Source organism: Schistocerca americana, chromosome 10 (genome assembly GCF_021461395.2).
Source record: "Schistocerca americana isolate TAMUIC-IGC-003095 chromosome 10, iqSchAmer2.1, whole genome shotgun sequence".
In the NCBI taxonomy this organism is placed as follows: domain Eukaryota; kingdom Metazoa; phylum Arthropoda; class Insecta; order Orthoptera; family Acrididae; genus Schistocerca; species Schistocerca americana.
The window spans coordinates 176,643,406-176,665,209 of NC_060128.1; the positions used below are offsets into that span (position 1 = coordinate 176,643,406).

The window sequence follows — 21,804 nt, forward strand, 5'->3', positions numbered from 1 at the left end:
TCATCGGACAAATATATTATACTAGAACTGATCTGTGATTACATTTTCACGCAATTTGGGTGCAATGATCCTGAGAAATCGGTACCCAGAACAACCACCTCTGGCGGTAATAACTGCCTTGATACGCCTTGGCATTGAGTCAAACAGAGCTTGGATGGCATGTACAGGTACAGCTGCCCATGCAGCTTCAACACGATACCACAGTTCATCAAGAGTAGTGACTGGCGTATTGTGACGAGCCAGTTGCTCCGCCACCATTGACTAGACGTTTTCAGTTGGTGACAGATCTGGAGAATGTGCTGGCCAGGACAGCAGTCGAACATTTTCTGTATCCAGAAAGGCCCGTACAGGACCTGCAATATGCGGTCGCGCATTATCCTGCTGAAATGTACGATTTCGCAGGGATCGAATGAAGGGTAGAGCCACATGTCTAACACATCTGAAATGTAACGTCCACTGTTCAATGTGCCGTCAATGCGAACAAGAGGTGACCGAGACGTGTAACCAATGGCACCCCATACCATCACGCTGGGTGATACGTCAGTATGGCGATGACGAATACACGCTTCGAATGTGCGTTCACCGCGATGTCGCCAAACACGGATGCAACCATCATGATGCTGTAAACAGAACCTGGATTCATCCGAAAAAATGACGTTTTTCCATTCGTTTACCCAGGTTCGTCGTTGAGTACACCATCGCAGGCGCTCCTGTCTGTGATGCAGCGTCAAGAGTAACCGTGGTCTCCGAGCTGATAGTCCGTGCTGCTGCAAACGTCGTCCAACTGTTCATGCAGATGGTTCTTGTCTTGCAAACGTCCCCGTCTGTTGACTCGGTCGAGACGTGGCTGCACGATCCGTTACAGCCGTGCGGATAAGATGCCTGTCATCTCGACTGATAGTGATACGAGGCCGTTGGGATCCAGCACGGCGTTCCGTATTACCGTCCTGAACCCACCGATTCCATATTCTGCTAACAGTCATTGGATCTCGACTAACGCGAGCAGCAATGTCGCGATACGATAAACCGGAATCGCGATAGGCTACAATCCGACCTTTATCAAAGTCGGAAACTTGATGGTACGCTTTTCTCCTCCTTACACGAGGCATCACAACAACGTTTTACCAGGCAACGCCAGTCAACTGCTGTTTGTGTATGAGGAATCGGTTGGAAACTTTCCTCATGTCAGCACGTTGTGGGTATCGCCACCGGCGCCAACCTTGTGTGAATGCTCTGAAAAGCTAATCATTTGCATATCACAGCATTTTCTTCCTGTCGGTTAAATTTCGCGTCTTCGTGGTGTAGCAATTTTAATGGCCAGTAGTGTAGTTGCTTCCCAACAATCACGTAGTGATGCTGTATCTCTACTGACTTGGAACAGGCATAATACACTCCTACTGACACACAGTGAAATGTTTTACAGAATGCAACTTACTTGCATCAACTTTTGTAGTAATACAGGGTGCGGCAGCGTTCTTAGTAGGATATTAAAAACACACCATCAGGCAGTAACTGTAATTTATTTATTACCTCTTATGTCAATCAATAGTTGACGGTATGCCATTTACTAATGTGTAAGTTATTGTCCATTGCGTGCATTACTTTTTGAATATGATCCCTGTCAAATGATGCCCCGTCTGCACAACACATTCACCTAGGCGGCGTTGGAAGTTTTCCATAACTCGGCGTAACGTATTCCCTGGGACATTGCTGACGGCAGTTCTGATGCGATCCTTCAACTCAGGAATGGTGGCCAGAATTTGCATGGATTCCTTGTAGCAGACATTTCCCGGTAGGTTAATTTCCCGTTTTGGTGACAATTTCTGGCCGCCTCGCTTATCTGACCTTTCATGTGCAGACTTTTTCTCTTGGAACTACCTGAAGCAAGAAGTGTTCCGAACACGTTGTGCCACCGTTCCTGAGTTGAAGGATCGCATCAGAAATACCGTCGGCAATGTTCCAGGGAATACGTTACGGCGGGTTATGGCAAGCTTGCAACGCCGCCTAGACGAATGTGTCGTGCAGACGGGGCATCATTTGACAGGGATCATATTCAAAAAGTAATCCACTCAAGCGACAGTGACTTACACATTAGTGAATGGCAAACCTTTAACTATTAATTGCCATAAGAGGTAATAAATAAATTACAGTTACTGCCTGATGGTGTGTTTTTAATACCCTACTAAGAACGCTGCCGCACCCTGTATAAGGCACTCATGCACGTGTGTACGGGATGAGTTTGTCTCTGACATACGAGGCAATAAAAAAGGCCCTTTCCCTTTTAACTGAGTCTACGAAGAACTTGTTAGCTATCTGGAGTAGTAACTGCACAAGTCAGAACAAGAATAGAATGCTAGTATTTATCCTAGTGCATATTGTGTCTCTTGACCTGTTTCCTCTCATGTGACTGTGACTTTGGTAGTTTAGAGAACCGCAAGAGAATCTCAAAGGCATACGTGTCTGAGATTCATGTGATGTCATCACATCAGCAAAACTTTCCGTGTCCTTTCAAGCACTTAAAATCGAAGCCCATAATTTCCATAATATTCAAGAGGCAGTTAATAAACTGCTAAACCTGAAGCACGTTGTGATCACTAAACTTTTAGTACTAAGGGTTAAAGCTGGAAACCCTGGAGTATTATGTACCAAGTAAATTTCAGTGGACACGAGCCATCGTGGAAAGTGCACTACATGGAGCTTAGAAAGTCTGCTCCAGACATCAGGGGCATACAGATCTAGACAAGTGTCGAGGTTAGTGACAGGATAACACAAGGAAAGGAGGAGGACTTACTGGATGTGATAGACTTTTTGCCAGATAAAAACCACCAAGAGTTTTATCGTAAACTTTGAACGTAACTCGGTGTACCGGTTTTCAGTACAAAATGTCATGAGGCATAATTTTTGTAACAAAAAATGAAAGGTGTGTTATAACTGAGGACTTTACATTACTTTAAAGAACATAGTTGCAAGCGGTAATCTATGACACTTAGCAACTTTCACAAAATTTATTTTTAATATTGTCATAATGGGTGCCGCTTGCTGGTTTATATGATTTCCTTGGAACAGCTACATGTTGAAGATATAGAGTCAGCTACGTGCAACATGCACACAATAACTAATTAAACAGTTTTTCTCGAATAACTCGATTTGTTGTTTCGGCGCACAGGCCCCGTGATAATGCAAGGCTTCAATTACAAAGAACTGTTTCCTTTGCGGGTGAGATTAAGTGCCGGTGGAAACTATGAAAATCCGAATGCAATGTTCAGCGATGCAAGAACAGTCTTGATACACTAAACAAGCATTAAAAGGTGACGCTATAATTTTCAATGAAGCGGTCGAATTGGCACCGCCACAAACCGCTGAATAGAGCGTATTGGAGCGCATGATTGCGAGTGAAATCAAGAATGCTCGAAGAAAATGGCAAAAAATGGCAAAACAATATCCGTGACTCACCTCGGTGAACTAGTTATTGTAGTCTGCGCTGCCAGCCACCAGCGAAACGAAGGGAAGTTCACGCCTGCGAACAACAAAATACAATATATTTTGACGCAGTGTTTTTGTCGTGCGAGACACGGTAATACAGACAAAGAATGATCAAAACAACATTTCCTGAATGGCGATTAGATCGAAACTTTCTGTTGGGTGCCTAGAAGCCAATGGCAGTTATGTGACTTCTGCCAGGTTTTGAGAAAATCGAGCTTAAAGTTGAGTGACTGGCAATCCCTTTCACTGCGTTTGATATACAGGGTGTTCCGAAATGCCCGTTATAAGTTTCTAGGACTGTGAGTATACAACACTTCGAATAGGAAACCATGTCCGGAAATATACCGTTTCACTTCAGAGAAAAGTCTCAGAATTGCTTGTCCTGGTATGCATTAGGGTAGACTGGATGATGTGTATCACGTCTGACGGTCACCTTGTAACACCATGACTTAGACACCACATACCTTTTGTTGGTTCATTTTGCTTTCTGTTTTGTTCAACATTCCATTGTTGAACTTCTGTAAATCGTGTTTGATTGAATCGATAACACAAAATTGTATACTCCTTTCTTTGTAAAAACTTTGATGTCATGGTTTGATTCAATGCAATGTAGTGTATCTGTCATTTAAATTCTTTGTCTCATTTGGAGGGGCCAAAACTTACTGTATATAATTGTAAAAATTTGTTTAAATATTTTTTTTGTAGAAATGTCAATATGTGCAAATGTACTGTTTTATTTAATATGTTTCGTTGCCGTTATGTAAACTGCTGACCTTCACTTAGGGTTCTTAGTTATTTTGTATCTAAAAGATGGTGTGGTTCCTCTCCGGAGCTTAATAGCGCGCGAAAATTGTGATTGGCATAGGTAGAAGAGGTGGATTGAGAATCAGTCGGGGACGAGCTACCAAACTATCAACTGCTCATGTAAAAGCTGTGTATTCTGCTGGTTCCGAGAGAGGCTTTTCCTGACACTTTCCAATGCCTCGGATGGATGGATAAAGAGCTGGAACTATTCTGGAATTGGTATCTATCATCGCCACCAAGAAATGACAAGAGTCCAGAAATTCTACCTGCAAATCCACCTACCAACATGCACTCACCACCACAATGCGCAATCACTGTAATGGCACAGAACTACTATAGTAACGTACAGTGAACGATCAGCTCATTGGATGTTTTAGTGTGCTCAAATATAAGGTAATGTATAACCGAATTTATGTACCTATCTTGATTTTTTCTTTATCACAACACCTCTCAGGTTCCTCTCCGTTTGAACTATGATTACCTAGTGTCCTTGTTGTGGAAAAAATAAAAGCCTCAAAACCAAACAGTTAATTAATGTTGTTTGATCTTTGGTAAGAAGGGAGTATTCAGATTTACTTTGGATTTGGTAAAATTGTGGGAGGTAGTAAATGTAGCTTTGTGAAAGCCTGCCAGCGATTGAATCAGTCCAATTTAAAGTGTTGTGGACTTTCAAAGTTACTTATTTAATCATTGACTTAAAAGTAGAAGACTGTAGTAATAAAGACAATTTGCTGTTACTTTTAAAAATTAAAAATTCTTAAAACTGAGGCTTATAAAGATTTGCTTAGTTAGTGATCGTAGTGCTGCCTGTTGTAAATTTTGAAAGGTGGGTCAGTTTTTTTACAAATTTGTGAATATTGTGTCTCACTGCAGTAAAAGTCGTGAACTGCATTTGTGGAAAGTTATATACTCATATTTGCTAAGTGCCTGCCTCTCTTGTGTATTGGAAGTGCATATTAATGGTGTAACAGGATCCACAGTTTGTCTGTTGTGCTCATGCTAGATAACGATTAATAGAAAAACCACTATCTATACTTTTCAAACAAATTCTTATGTCCAGTTTACGATTCTACAGTGAATATTAATAGTAATAGTAACGCTATTGAGACCATTCAGTTTGACAAAGTCCTCAGGGTAACAGTGTGTTTCGTTATCTGTTATATTTATGCAAATAGTTTGTTCTGCTCTGTCAGCTCCAATATTAACGTGAACATAGTATATGCAGTGCCAGAGTGTGACAAAGTATAGGCTGTGTTTGTCCATTCAAGTTACTTATTTTCAGTTTCTTGAACAAGAATGTTACCCATTCTCTTGCCTAATTAGGCTGGCGACCGTTTTTATTATCATTTGGACACTGTGGATAGGTAAATTATTGTTTATCACTGTTTAAATATTTATGTAATTCTGACTTTCTCTTCCGATAAGCCACCTCCGTTGGGTAAATCGCGGTCATCAGAACAAAATTCCTTTCAGAGGGTAACACTGCTCTGTTGCTTTATACCAAAATTGCTTTAACAAGATAGTTCGATTTTACGATCTGCATCCAACTTTACGGTTATGATATAGCAGTAGCACACGGTAGTGTTATAACCTGATGTTTCAGTGCATCAGTACTGTTCTGTACGTACAGATGCTAGTTTCCTTTTCGTTTTGACGTAATGTAAACACGTAATGTTTAAGTGGTAAGACAAATAAATGTACTTAAGTGATAAATGGATGTTTCGTTGTGTTTCCTTTCGAATGCTTATCTAATAACTGTACTGCCTCGCGCCTAATTAGACTCCTCGACAGACGAGGATGAGTCAGACAACTGAATTGACACCGTCGTAGAACGGGACGGTACAACTACGGGCATGGGGTCTTATTCAGAATATTACGTACTCAAGTCCCAGAAACTTGTAACGGAAATTGCTGAACACCCTGTATATACAGTAATGCGGTTTTCACTTAACCTTGTGGTATATTTATTTTTTCTGTCTCTAATAAATCATATCGATATCTGAACACTGAATACATTGTACCGCCTGCGTTAAAGTTGGGCAAAGATACACACCATTCTCGGTGCATTCTTTTGTCTCACTCTTTTCGAAGGCGGAGACGATACGAGTGAAGTGAGTTCTAGTTCGTCACTGAAAGCAAAATGACGCTTTTTGCTAGCTGGTCTGTCATTTATCCGCAATCACATGAATGTATATGAAAGCGAATGCGTTCTTAACACTGCTGCGAGGACAGAAATGTGTTAGAATGCTAGTGCATACTCGGAACAATGTTATTAACCAAGGAAAATATAAACACTAAGATAATTTGAAACGCAACGGCCTTGCCGCAGTGGATATACTGCTTACCGTCATATCACTGAAGTTAAGCGCCGTCGGGCGTGGCCGGCACTTGGATGGGTGACCATCCAGGCCGCCATGCGCTGTTGCCATTTTTCGGGGTGCACTCAGCCTCGTGATGCCAATTGAGGAGCTACTCGACCGAATAGTAGTGGCTCCGGTCGAAGGAAACCATCATAACGAGCGGTATGCTGACCACACGCCCCTCCTATCCGCATCCTCAGCTGAGGATGACACGGCGGTCGGATGGGCGGGATGGGCCAGTTGTGGCGTGACGACGGAGTGCTTTTTTATTTTGAAAAGTTATTCAGTGTCTTCTGCGTGTTATGTTCCCTGAACCATTTTCGCGAGGGGTCAACGAAGCTATTTTTTGTCATGGTATTCAAAGTTCCAAGCCAGACGCAACACGGTACATGTGTTTTACAATTCCTATTACCAGTGCTAACCCGGCAGCGCTCCTGTGGGATTTGGAAGGCAGGAGACGAGGTACTGGCGGAAGTAAAGCTGTGAGGACGGGTCGTGAATCGTTCTTGGGAAGCTCTGTTAGTAAAGCACCTACTCGTGAAAGGGCAAGGTTGCAAGTTCGCTTGTCTGTGGGGCACACAGTCTTAACTGCGAGGAAGTACCGTATCAGCGCACACTCTATTGCAGAGTGAAAAATTCTTTCTAGTGACAGTTTCTTCATTGATATCTGAAGCTTGATCACGGACCTGAGAATAATATCCGAGCGGGGAGGGGGGCGGGGGGGGAGGAGAAGGTAATGGTGGTTCACATGGCTCTGAGCACTATGGGACTTAACTTCTGAGGTCATCAGTCCCCTAGAACTTAGAACTACTTAAACCTAACTAACCTAAGGACACCACACACATCCATGGCCGAGGCAGGATTCGAGCCTGCGACCGTATCGGTCGCGCGGTTCCAGACTGTAGCGCCTAGAACCGCTCGGCCACCTCGCCCGGCGTCATAGTGGTAAAAGCGTTTATAATTTTACAAATACATAATCTTCGTTTTGACTGAAGACTTTGAAATATCTCGAAAACTACATATCGGATCAAAAAAAGCTACAATTCCAATTTGTTTATCTAGGAAGACGACAACCAACGATACCACACTCGATCCGACTCCCTGCGCCGTGCGTGGGTGGCGTGGGGCAACATCGAAATCTTCAATGGGCACCCCCGTTTTTCATTGGAAACTGCGATTCTACGGCACAATCTACATACGTTTCGTCTGAAGCATTTTCTCCATTTCGCCACAGATGGCTCGGTAATGTGCGTGATAAGAATGGGTACGCAGTTGTAATTTACGACGTGCTATTCAATGGCCCTTGAATAATGTCCAATGGCAAGTGGGACTCCAACTCCACGCTGCGAAGTTTGGACAGGCCAGTATTTCATTACTTCTGACAGGAAAGCCCATTCCCAAATCCGACGATGTAGCAGGGCCAATTAAATGGGACACTTCTACCGATTCACGATCCCGTGCAACAAGGTCTGATACCTCCCGTGCTTCAATTGCGTCATGTGCTGTGGAGCCGTCATGCTGAAACCACATACGTTTTCCAACATCCAGGGAAACATCCTGCTGGTAGTTCCTGTTCTAAAAGCGTTCGATATGTCCGTCCACTCAACAAGATGTCTATAAAATACGGAACAATGAGTTATTTACCCACGATGCCACCCATACGTTAATCGATCAAGGGCGTTGATGGTCAACTTGCAGTAACCAGTAGGGATTGTTTACAGTCCAGTAAAGTACGTTATGACGGTTAAGGCTACCATGGTTTGTGACTGTAGATAAGCCGACCGGTATGACCGAGCGGTTCTAGGCGCTTCAGTTTGGAACCGCGCGACCGCTACGGTCGCAGGTTCGAATCCTGCCTCGGGCATGGATGTGTGTGATGTCCTTAGGTTAGTTAGGTTTAAGTAGTTCCAAGTCTAGGGGACTGATGACCGCAGATGTTAAGTCCCATAGTGCTCAGAGCCATTTGAACCATTTTTTGACTGTAGACTCATCGGAAAACGGCACCTCGGCAAAGAACGTGGGGCTCGTTTGCATTTGTTGACGTGCCCCTTCACGAAAAACTACTGTCCGGTTATGGAAATCGGCGCCATGATGTTCCTGGTGCAGTGACACGTGGTGTGGACGATACTTACGACAATGCACTATTGTGACAATACTGCGTACGGACTTGGCGGAATTTCCGGACGCTTATCCGTGGGTTGCCGCTAGTACAGATATTTCATTAGCTTCTCCTGTAACACGTTTGCTTCGTTTCCTTTTGCCGGTCTGTACGCTGCCGTCAGGCATAAAGGCGCTCACAACCCTATAAAAGAACGAACGAGAGCGGGCTTTGTCTGGAAAACACTCGGCATGCAACAACAGCCTCAACATTTCTCCTACATTCTCCATGAATCAGGATCATTTAAATTTTGTATCCCGTGGTTGTAACATTCACCGCCGCTTGCACATCTGTTCTCCAAACGATAGGTGTGTGTGCAGGATATAAAAACTGCAAAAGTATTGTAATGTATATAGCCGCTGTCTGTTCTACGTCTACACTATACGTGAGCTGCCTGTTAAGATACGTTACAGTTCCTCTCAGAGAGGTCACAGTTAGTAGTGATGGACGGTAAATCATCGAGTAGAACAGAAGTGATATCTGGCGTTCCGCAAGGTAGTGTCATAGGCCCTCTGCTCTTCCTGATTTACATAAATGATCTAGGTGATAATCTGAGCAGCCCCCTTGGATTGTTTGCACATGACGCTGTAATTTACCGTCTAGTAAAGTCATCACACGATCAATTCCAATTACAAAATGATCTACAGAGAATTTCTGTATGGTGCGAAAAGTGACAATTAGCACTAAACAAAGAAAAGTGCAAGGTCATCCACGTGGGTACTAAAAGAAACCCGATAAATTTAGGGTATACGATAAATCGCACAAATCTAAGGGCTGTCAATTCGACTAAATACGTAGGAATTACAATTACGAGCAACTTAAATTGGAAAGACCACATAGATAGCCGGCCGAGGTGGCCGATGGTTCTAGTCGCTTCAGTCTGGGACCGCGCGACCGCTACGGTCGCAGGTTCGAATCCTGCCCTGGCCATCGATGTGTGTGATGTCCTTAGGTTACTTAGGTTTAAGTAGTTCTAAGTTCTTGGAGACTGATGACCTCAGAAGTTAAGTCCCATAGTGCTCAGAGCCTTTTGAACCAACCACATACGTAATATTGTGGGGAAGGCGAAACAGACTTTGTTGACAGAACACTTAGAAGATGCGACAAACCCACTAGAGACACAGCCTACATTACACTTGTCCGTCCTCTGCTGGACTATTGCTGCGCGGTGTGGGCTCCTTACCAGTAGGATTGACAGAGGACATCGAAAAAATGCAAAGAAGGGCAGCTCGTTTCGTGTTATCGCGCAACAGGGGTGAGAGTGTCACTGATGTGATACGCGAGTTGAGGTGGCAGTCACTGAAACAAAGGCGGTTTTCTTTGCGGCGAGATCTATTTACGGAATTTCAATCACGACCTATGTCTTCCGAATGCGAAAATATTTTGTTGACACCCATCTACGTATGGAGAAGTGATCATCATAATAAAATAATAGAAATCAGATCTCGAACGGAAAGATTTAGGTGCTCCTTTTTCGCACGCGCCATTCGAGAGTGGAATGGTAGAGAAGTAGTATGAAAACGGTTCGATGAACCCCCTGCCAGGCACTTAAGTGTGAATTACAGAGTAACGTGTAAGTGTAGGTGTAAACGGCCGCTGTGACGTGTGGCGTACTCCCCTGTTCGATATGTCGGAGGAGTACAACGTTCCGAATGGAGATCCCAATTAGAAGTTACGAAGTACTGGTCTGTCCTACCCTCGCAGCGTAGGGGTGGGGTCCCATTTGCCATTGGATATTCGAGGGCCATTGAGTAGGATGTCGTAAATTACGATTGTCTACCGATTTTTTTTCTCCAATTGCGGCGCTATCTGTGGCGAAACCAAAAAATTCCTTCAAACAAGCCGCATGTAGATATTGCCGTAGAATCGTAGTCTGCAATAAAAATCGGAGGTTCCCATTGAAGATTTCAAAGTTGCCCAGCATTAATCACGCAGCGGTGGAGTGGCGGATTGAGTGTGGCATCGTTCGATGTTCCCCTCCGAGATGTACGAATTGGAATTATAACTTTTTTCGATCCGATGTGTAGTCTTCGAGATGATTCACTGTCTTCAGTTAAAATGAACACCCCGTATATACTTCAAAATTACTTAGCCAACTTTCGGAGAGAAAAGTAGTCAAAAAAACTACGAGTCTCAAAAATGACAAGGGATTCTGGAAAACAGCAAAGCTACTTTTCAGTTTCTCGCCCACGCTGATGGCGTAGCGCGCTGACGGCCTGCGGAGAATGCTCCAACCGGGAAGGTCACCCATCACAGGCAGATCATACTGCCCGGTGACAACGAGTTCGACGTGGTTAGGTCCGGCAGAGCATAGAAAGTGAGCAAGATGTGGCACAGAGGGAAAGAACCCCAGACCCCCCCCCCCCCCCCCAAGGGAAAAGCTTAAATAAAGACTGGCTTCTGGAACGCGTGATGACGTAAGAGAAACCTTACCCGCAAGCGGGCATGAAATAAATGCCGGACCGGGCCCCGAATCCGGATTTCGTGTTTTACGTGAGCAGTCTCCTTTAACCGCTTCTGCGATGCGAGTGCGCTTTCTCTCCAACCCAAATTCTCAACTTGTCACGGAGTACACACGTAACGTCCATCGTCCATTATCCTCATTGCTCACAGCTTCACCTGATACCGGTAAGACGAGGATATATACTGAAGCCAAAGAAACTGGTACACCTGTCTAATATCGTGTAGAGCCCCTGCAACAGGACGCGGCATGGACTCGACTACCGTCTGAAATAGTGCTGCATGGAACTGACGCCCTGAATCCTGCAGGGCTGTCGGTAAATCCGTAAGACTACAGGGGGATGGAGATCTCTTCTGAACAGCACATTGCAAGGCATCCCAGATATACTCAGTAATGTTCGTGTCTGGGGAGTCTGGTGGTCAGCGGAAGTATTTAAACTCAGAAGAGTATTGCTGGAGCCACTCTGCAGCAATTCTGGACGTGAGGGGTGTCGCATTGTCCTGCTGGAATTGCCCAAATCCGTCGGTATGTTCAATGCACATGAATGGATGTAGGTGATCAGACAGGATGCTTACGTGCGTGTCACCTATCAGAGCCGTATCTAGACGTATCAGGGACCCCATATCACTCCAACTGCACATGTTCCACACCATTGTAGAGCCTCCACCGGCTTGAACAGTCCCCTGCTGACATGCAGGTTCCATGAGGTTGTCTCCATACCCGTACACGTTCACCCGCTCTATACAGTTTGAAACGAGATTCGTCTGACCGGGCAACATGTTTCCAGTCATCAACAGTCCAATGTCGGTGTTGAGGGGCCCAGGCGAGGCGTAAAGCTTTGTACGTTGCAGTCGTCAAGGGTACACAAGTGTGTCTTCGGCTACGAAAGCTCATATCGATGATGTTTTGTTGAATGGTTCGCACACTGACACTTGTTGATAACCCTGCACTGAAATCTGCAGCGATTTGCGGAAGGGTTGCACTTCTGTCACGCTGAACGATTCCCTTCAGTCGTCGTTGCTCCCGTTCTTGCAGGATGTTTTTCTGGCCGCAGCGATGTCGGAGATTTGATGTTTTACCGGGTTCCTGATACTGACGGTACACTCGTGAAATGGTCGTTAAGGGAAATTCCCCACTTCGCGGCTACCTCGGAGATGCTGTGTCCCGTCGCTTGTGCGCCGACTATAACACAACATGCAAACTCACTTAAATCTTGACAACCCGCCATTTTAGCAGCAGTAGCCGATCTAACATCTGCGCCAGGCAGTTGTCTTATATAGGCGTTGCCGACCGCAGAGCCGTATTCTGCCTGTTTATATATCTCTGTATGTGAATACGCATGCCTATACCAGTTTCTTTGACGCTTCAGTGTACAAGGAATAAGGAGCTTTGGTGTAAAGATATACGGGGTGCTCACAGTCCGAAAAGCTTGTAAGCGGGTTGCAGACAAGGTTGTGCTGAGAAATAATTGTGAAGAGAAAAATGTCGATGGGTTGTACGTTTCCGAGTTATTTAGCATTGGAGTTAAGCAATCAGGCCGTTGTGAGCGCTGAAATACAGGTACTTGCACGTGTTGAAAGGCGATATTGCACAGATCTCTATGGGTTAGTCGTTACTACTTGTTAGAATGCAGATTACCAGTTAAAATGTGCCTTCTCCGGAAGTGATGATTTTTCAGCTAGGTGAGCAGATGCCACGTTTGTTCTCTTTGATGCGACGAAACGAAGAACACGTTTGGAGACACCGTCCCTGGGAGGCTGCTTGAATTTGGCCGGCCTTGGTGGCCGAGCGGTTCTAGACGCTTCAGTCCGGAACCGCGTGACTGCTACGGTCGCAGGTTCGAATCCTGCCTCGGGCATGGATTGTGTGATGCCCTTAGGTTAGTTAGGTTCGAGTAGTTCTCAGTTCTAGGGGACTGATGACCTCAGATGTTAAGTCCCATAGTGCTCAGAGCCATTTGAACCATCTGCTTGAATTTGTTCGCGCACCGACCTGATCAATTTAAGCGGTAAATAGCTCGGAATCGACACAGTGTATCGAATTTTTTTCCTAAGTTTTATTTCGTACCACAACCTCTCTTGCAGCACCCCTAAAAGCTTTGCAGGCTGTTTCTGAGCACCGTGCATAGACATATTAACCAATGGTATTTTTGTCTGCGTCCAGTGTTCTTCCTGGTAGGCCGAACGTGGCTAAGTGAGAACGCTGCACACTTAGTAGTCATCAGAAGATCAAATCAAATTGCGAAACAATGTAGAAAAGATATCTGTATGGGGCGAAAACTGGAAATTGATCCTAAATTTAAAAAAAGTGTAAGGTCATCCACATGAATGCTAAAAGAAATCCGTTAAACTTCGGTTACACGATAAATGAATGAAATCTGAAGTCCGTGAACTAAACTTAATTACAATCACGACCATCTTAAATTGGAAAGAACGCATAGAAAATCCTGTGGAGAACGCAAAGCAAAGACTGCGATTTATTGCCAGAAAATGTAACGGATCTACTAGAGAGACTGTCCACAACGCGCTTGTCCAACCTCTTTTGGAGTAATGCTGCGCGGTGTGGAATCCTTACCAAACAGGACTAAAGGACTACATCGAAAAAGTGCAATGAAGGGTAACACGTTTTGCAGTGCCCCGAAATAGGAGAGAGAGTGTCGCGGACATAATACAAGATATGGGGTGGACATAATTAAAACAAAGGCGTTTCTCGTTGCACCGGAATCTTCTCACGAAATTTCAGTCATCAACTTTCTCCTCCCAATGCGAAGATATTTTGTTAAAGCCGACTTACATAGGGAGAAACGATCTTCATGATAAAAAGGGAAATGAGAGCTCGCAAAGAAATATTTAAGTGTTCATTTTTCCCCTACGTAGCGTTAGAAAATGGTTCAAATGGCTCTGAGCACTATGGGACTTAAAGCTGTGGTCGTCAGTCCCCTACTTAAACCTAACTAACCTAAGGACATCACACACATCCATGCCCGAGGCAGGATTCTAACCTGCGACCGTAGCAGTCTCGCGGTTCCGAACTGCGCGCCTAGATCCACTCGGCCACTGCGGCCAGCGTAGCGTTAGAGACTGAAACGGAGAGAAATACACTACTGGCCATTAAAATTGCTACACCACGAAGATGACGTGCTACAGACGCGAAATTTAACCAATAGGAAGAAGATGCTGTGATATGCAAATGATTAGCTTTTCAGAGCATTCACACAAGGTTGGCGCCGGTAGCGACACCTACAACGTGCTGACATCAGGAACGTTTCCAACCGATTTCTCATACACAAACAGCAGTTGACCGGCGTTGCCTCGTGAAACGTTGCTGTGATGCCTCGTGTAAGAAGGAGAAATGCGTTTCCGACTTTGGATTGTAGCCCATCGCGATTGCGGTTTATCGTATTGCGACATTGCTGCTCGCGTTGGTCGAGGTCCAATGACTGTTAGCAGAATATGGAATCGGTGGGTTCAGGAGGGTAATACGGAACGCCGTGCTGGATCCCAATGGCCTCGTATCACTAGCAGTCACGATGACAGGCATCTTATGCGCACGGCTGTAACGGCGAAACCCTACATTTCAGCAGGATAATGCACGACCGCATGTTGCAGGTCCCGTACGGGCCTTTCTGGATATAGAAAATGTTCGACTGCTGCCCTGGCCAGCACATTCTCGAGATCTCTCACCAACTGAAAACGTCTGGTGATGGTAGCCGAGCAACTGGCTCGTCACAATACGCCAGTCACTACTCTTGATGAATTGTGGTATCGTGTTGAAGCTGCATGGGCAGCTGTACCTATAGACGCCATCCAAGCTCTGTTTGACTCAATGCCCAGGTGTATCAAGGCCGTTATTACGGCCAGAGGTGATTGTTCTGGGTGCTGATTTCTGAGCATGTATGCACCCAAATTGGGTGAAAATGTAATCACATGTCAGTTCTATTATAATATATTTGTCCAATGAATACCCGTTTATCATGTGCATTTCTTCCTGATGTAGCAATTTTAATGGCGAGTAGTGCATTTTTGAGCTGGCGACCCTAGGAGCAACAGGTGTAGCTCAACATGTGTGTGTATGGGGAGCTGCGCCGCGGTAACCGTGTGATGTCATCCAGCCGGCTAACAGTGAGGCGTCCGCCCCTGAAGCAAGTAGCCGGTTACGTCTGCCGCCACACCAGGAAGTGACCTCTCTCTGCAGCAGATCGGCAAGTCGGCACAGACAGGACCCAGCAGGACCACTCTGCCCGAATTTCTTTTCGGCTTCCTGGAGCGACCAACGAGCGACCCCTGGGTCGGGTATAGCGACTGAACACCACAATGGACCTCATTATAGACACCTTGATGGCGAGATTCTTTTGTGAGAAATCTGTCTTCTGAGCGGTTTGATGCAGCTCGCCACACCTTCCTCTCCTGTCTCCTTTCAACATTCCACGATTTGGGCCCACTTCGTTCAAACGCCGCGCACGTGAAACCAGCATGTTTATTTCGTTATTCTCGTTGATGGACGGTTGTCCTTCCTTGTACATCACGATGATTAGTGTGCTGTGGACATTCCCGTCTCACAAGGTAACAACAAGAGATTTATTGGTTTCACTAATACTTCGATTCGTATCGCAGCTCGATTAGTTTCCTAAATTACCTGATTTTATTAACGAGTAAGCTATCCGAGAGCATTTGAACAACTTAGCAAACGTAGTGATAAACATCGCGACAGTTTGGTATGTCTGTGGGATCTAATCATCAAGGAGTTGCTTCAGCTAGATGTCGTGTACCTGGAGACATTTTTGTACCCTCTTCTTCACCGATTTGATGGCAAGGCTGTTACACGGTACCAGTGTGACGAAACCGGGAGGGACTAATTTGTCTGGGTGCTTTGTCAAGTGAAATCACAGACAAGAGAGCTTCAACGGTCGCTACAACACCTTCAGCAATTCTACGCGTAATGTGTAAAGCAACTTCCAGCGACTGGCACTCGCAGGATATTCTATCCGGTAAATCGCTGCTTCTCCATACGCGTAACCGGTTTCGACTTAATTGCGTGATCGGCAGACGCTATTTCGCCGTTATTCTAGTCGAACCAGCATGCGTCTCGACGTGTAGAGTATGAGAAATTCATGTACTATCTTGTGAATTGGCATGAGCCAATTCACGGGGTTTGGAGGAAGCCGAAAGGCACGCGTTTAAGCTCACGCAGGCTGGCGTGAGGTCTGGAACAGGTAAAGTAATTATACTATCAAGAAAAGTACGTAGCTTCAGGAATTCTTAACTTTAATCCATAATTGGTGAACATCGGTCTGACTGTACATGCATCACAAGATAAATAGGAATTGACAATGGCGCCTTGCTAGGTCGTAGCAAATGACGTAGCTGAAGGCTATGCTAACTATCGTCTCGGCAAATGAGAGCGTAATTTGTCAGTGAACCATTGCTAGCAAAGTCGGCTGTACAACTGGGGCGAGTGCTAGGAAGTCTCTCTAGACCTGCCGTGTGGCGGCGCTCGGTCTGCAATCACTGATAGTGGCGACACGCGGGTCCGACGTATACTACCGGACCGCGGCCGATTTAAAGGCTACCACCTAGCAAGTGTGATGTCTGGCGCTGACACCACATACTGCACACATCAAAAAACGTTTTGCATCACCCCAGTTCCCGTAACTCCTGAAGACAGACGTTGACTTTGGATATTGTATTACAGACACAGTCCCTTTGACTGCTTAGATATGTCGCTAAATCAGCCCAAAGATGTAACGTTAATAATATCTATGTGCTGCTTTTTTAAGTGAAGATTTTCTTGCTTAACGAAGACCTCCCAAAAAGCAAATATACATACAAAATTTAAAAATAAACTGTGTTTAAGAATAAATGGAAAAACGTGAGCCTTTTACAGTTCTCTTTGACAGATCGGACCCCTCCACTCTCCCCTCCCCCCCTCACCCTCTCCTCATCCGCCCCTCGGCACAACAATCCAGGCTACTTCGTCGCTGGAGCCGCTACTATTCAGTCAAGTATCTCCTCATTTAGGATCACAAGGCAGAGCGCACGCCACGTTCCAGACCTCTCACAAAGGAAAAATCGTTGGCAGTACCGGGAATCGAACAGAGGCCAGTCTCATTGCAGTTAGCAGCCGTGATGACTTTTAGCTACGGACAGAGCCAGACAATTATTTAACACTTCCTTTGTTTGCTTCGACGAGCAGTATAAGATGAAACGATTCCGCTGAGGCCACACATCGTTAGAATAATATGCTTCATTCACTATTATTGGATATTTTCAAACTTACGGTGACAATCATTAGACTGAAATCGGGCAGTGTTGGTGAATAAAGTATCATTAATCTCTTCTGGGGTAATCAGACCAGTGCCGATACTTGGGCAGAGTTTTATTGACATCCGGTGATAAGGATGAATATGATACCTTCACTTTGTACTCGTATAATTTTTTTTATGAACCATGGAGCGTGATAAGGTGGGTTTGGCTTGCGTGTTGCAATGATATGGGGTAACCGTATTGTAGACGCAGTCAAAACTCCAAGGGCTGTCTGTGGAGAGGGACGGCAGCCTTCTTAGTAGTTTCCGGGACCGCAGTCTCAATGACCGATCTGGCCTTGCAACATCGACCAATATAGCCTTGCTGTGTTGACACTGCGAACGGCTGATATCAAGGGGAAACTGCAGTCGTTAGTATTTCCGAGTGCGTGCAGCTCTACAGTATGGCTATTTAACATCAACAATAGCATAACAAGGATAGTGCAATATACTCGAATTAAATAAGATGATACTAAGGCCATTGTAAGGGGCAGTCAAATGAAAATGAGACACATGAAAAAAAAATTGCTTAAACTCTTTATTATTTCAAAAGTAATCAGTATAATTCTTAATACATTTATCCCACTTTCTGACAAGACGGTCAGTGGCTTAACGAAAAATTTTAGTAGTTGTCTCACGTTTCCATTTTACATATATTTATATCCCAGACATCTTTAAAAATATGGCCTTCCGATTGTCTATTAGACTATCGCATAAAAAATGTGAAGTAAATCGGTCAAGAGCATTACGTGATTTTTATTGACAACGTTTTCTCTTTATATACAGGGAGATCCATTGATTGTGACTGGGCTAAATATCTCACGAAATAAGCATCAAACGAAAAAACTACAAAGAACGAAAATCGTCTAGCTTGAAGAGGGAAACAAGATGGCGCTATGGTTGGCCCGCTAGATGGCGCTGCCATAGGTCAAACGGATATCAACTGCGTTTTTTAAAAATAGGAACCCCGTTTTTTATTGCATATTCGTGTAGTACGTAAAGAAATATGAATGTTTTAGTTGGACCACTTTTTTCGCTTTGTGATACATCGCTGTAATAGTCACAAACGTATAAGTACGTGGTATCACGTAACATTCCCCCAGTGCGTACGGTATTTGCTTCGTGATACATTACCCGTGTTAAAATGGACCGTTAACCAAATGCGGTAAAGGTCGATATCGTGTAGATGTATGGCTATTGTGATCAAAGTGCCCAATGGGCGTGTGCTATGTATGATGCTCGGTATCCTGGACGACATCATCCAAGTGTCCGGACCGTTCGCCGGATAGTTATGTTATTCGAGGAAACAGGAAATGTTCAGCCACATGTGTAACGTAAACCACGACCTGCAACAAATGATGATGCCCAAGTAGGTGTTTTAGCTGCTGTCGCGGCTAATCCGCACATCAGTAGCAGACAAATTGCACAAGAGCCGGGAATCTCAAAAACGTCGGTGTTGAGAATGTTACATCAACATCGATTGCAACCGTACCATATTTCTACGCACCAGGAATTGCATGGCGACGACTTTGAACGTCGTGTACAGTTCTGCCACTGCGCACAAGAGAAATTACGGGACAATACAGATTTTTTGCACGCGTTCTATTTAGCGACGAAGCGTCATTCACCAATAGCGGTAAAGTAAACCGGCATAATATGCACTATTGGGCAACGGAAAATCCACGATGGCTGCGACAAGTGGAACTTCAGCGACCTTGGCGGGTTAATGTATGGTGCGGCATTACGGGAAGAAGGATAATTGGCCCCCATTTTATCGATGGCAATCTAAATGGTGTACTGTGTGCTGATTTCCTACGTAATGTTGTACCGATGTTACTACAAGATGTTTCACTGCATGTCAGAATGGCGATGTACCGTACTTCCAACGTGATGGATGTCCGGCACATAGCTCGCGTGCGGTTGAAGCGGTATTGAATAGCATATTTCATGACAGGTTGATTGGTCGTCGAAGCACCATACCATGGCCGGCACGTTCACCGGATCTGACGTCCCCGGATTTCTTTCTGTGGGGAAAGTTAAAGGATATTTGCTATGGTGATCCACCGACAACGCCTGACAACATGCGTCAGCGCATTGTCAATTCATGTGTGAACATTACGGAAGGCGAACTACTCGTTGTTGAGAGGAATGTCGTTACACGTATTGCCAAATGCACTGAGGTTGACAGACATCATTTTGAGCATTTATTGCATTAATGTGGTATTTACAGGTAATCACGCTGTAACAGCATGCGTTCTCAGAAATGATAAGTTCACAAAGATACACGTATCACATTGGAACAACCGAAAGAAGATGTTCAAACGTCCTACGTTCTGTATTTTAATTTAAAAAACCTACCTGATATCAACTGTTCGTTTAAAATGGTGAGCCATATGTTTGTGACTATTACAGCGGCATTTATTACAAAGCGAAAAAAGTGGTCCAGCCAAAACATTCACATTACTTTACGTACTACACGAATATGTAATAAAAAATGAGGGTTCCTATTTTTTTAAAAAAAGCAGTTGATATCCGTTTGACGTATGGCAGCGCCATCTAGCAGGTCAACCATAGCGCCATCTGGTTTCCCCCTTAAATCTAGACCAGTTTCGTTGTTTGTAGTTTTTTTGTTTGATGCTTATTTCGTGAGATATTTGGCCCAATCACTATCAATCGACCACCCTGTATACACTCTTCCACTGCGCTTATACACTGATGAGCGGAAACATTGTATGTGCTTAATAGCTTGTTGGTCCGTCTTTCGAATTAAATACATCACTGGTTGTGTGTGTCAGGTATCCTGCCGTTTGTTGGTAGATTTGAGGATATGTTTGGCATTAGATGTCAACGCAGAGGTGATGTAATTCGTGTAAATACCGGACCGCCGATTTGAGTACGCGGTGAAGGCGCCCATAGCGACCCAGATGGGCTCCATAGTCGCAGAGACATCAACGTGAGTTCACTACAATGCTTCTCAAATCAATGTAGCACGGTTCTGGCTCAGAAACACGGACAGTTATATTGCTGGGTTCGAATCCTAGCTGTGGCACAAATTTTAATTCATTGCTTCAGTTGAGACTCAGATATCTTCAAAAAATTTTATTTCGTATTTTGTTTGTGGTTGTGCCAACGGTCTTGCCGCAGTGGTAACACCGGTGCCCGTCAGATCACCGAAGTAAAGCGCTGTCGGGCTGGGCTAGCACCTGGATGGGTGACCATCCGGTGTGCTGAGCGCTGTTGGCGAGCGGGCTGCACTCAGCCCTTGTGAGGCAAACTGAAGTCGACATTCGGCCGGGAGGGCGGTGTGCTGACCACACGCCCCTCCATATCCGCATCCAGTGACGTCTATGGGCTGAGGATGACACGACGGTCGGTCGGTACCGTTGGGCCTTCATGGCCTGTTCGGGAGCAGTTAAGTTCAGTTATTTTGTTTGTGGTGTGTGTGTGTGTGTGTGTGTGTGTGTGTGTGTGACAGCTGTAGTTATTTACATACCCGCCGGTGGAATGTTCATATGCAAAGCCACATTTGGGCCCCGCCTTGCCTTCTGGATGGTTCGTAAGGCAGTACAATACGATCGCAAGTGGTGCTGGAGTAGACAAAAGCCGCGGCTGGTCTAGGTGTCACCGCGCGGCTGGTATGCTAACGGCCAGGAACGGCGCGGCGCGACAGATCGGCGTTCTAGGCGAGGTCGGGGAAAGGTGTGTGCTGTGTGCGGGTATCAAGGCCGACGCCGACACAGCGACCGGCCGCGGGTCGTAAAGACCAGAAACCGGCGCTGGCGGAAGCTGGGCGCGCGTGTCTCCCGTAGAGCGAGCACGGCGCGCGCTGCGATAAAGCACCGACCGTAGCGTCCAGCCGCCGGTTCCCGAGTGGGGTCCCACACAGACCGGAAAGTTACAAACATTCGGCCGTATTTCCGTTATGTTATCGAATGTCTTGGAAAGAGATTATAGGCTCCACGACTACGTCATTACACTGCAGTGCACAGTTGTTTGGCAGAGGGTTGGAATGTACTCAGCTCCCACAGGAAAATAACTGAGAACAGTTAGTTTATGAAGACATTTCAGAGCAGACGCCTTCTATTTTGCATTCCGAATTCATTTGAAGAGGCGCACATTCTAATGCTGATTGCACTTACTTAGTTTCTTGGAGGATGACTCCTTCGGTTGACCTGGTCTTAATTTCTAGTACTCTACAGCTATTAACCCATGACGTTGTTTAAAGTTGTCACCAAAA

General features: G+C 45.2%; 1 pseudogene; it reads left to right on the forward strand.

Annotated features, from left to right (window-relative positions):
- The first annotated feature begins 20,692 nt into the window (after positions 1 to 20,692).
- LOC124552793 lies at positions 20,693 to 20,810 on the forward strand (annotated as a pseudogene).
- Positions 20,811 to 21,804: the final 994 nt, after the last annotated feature.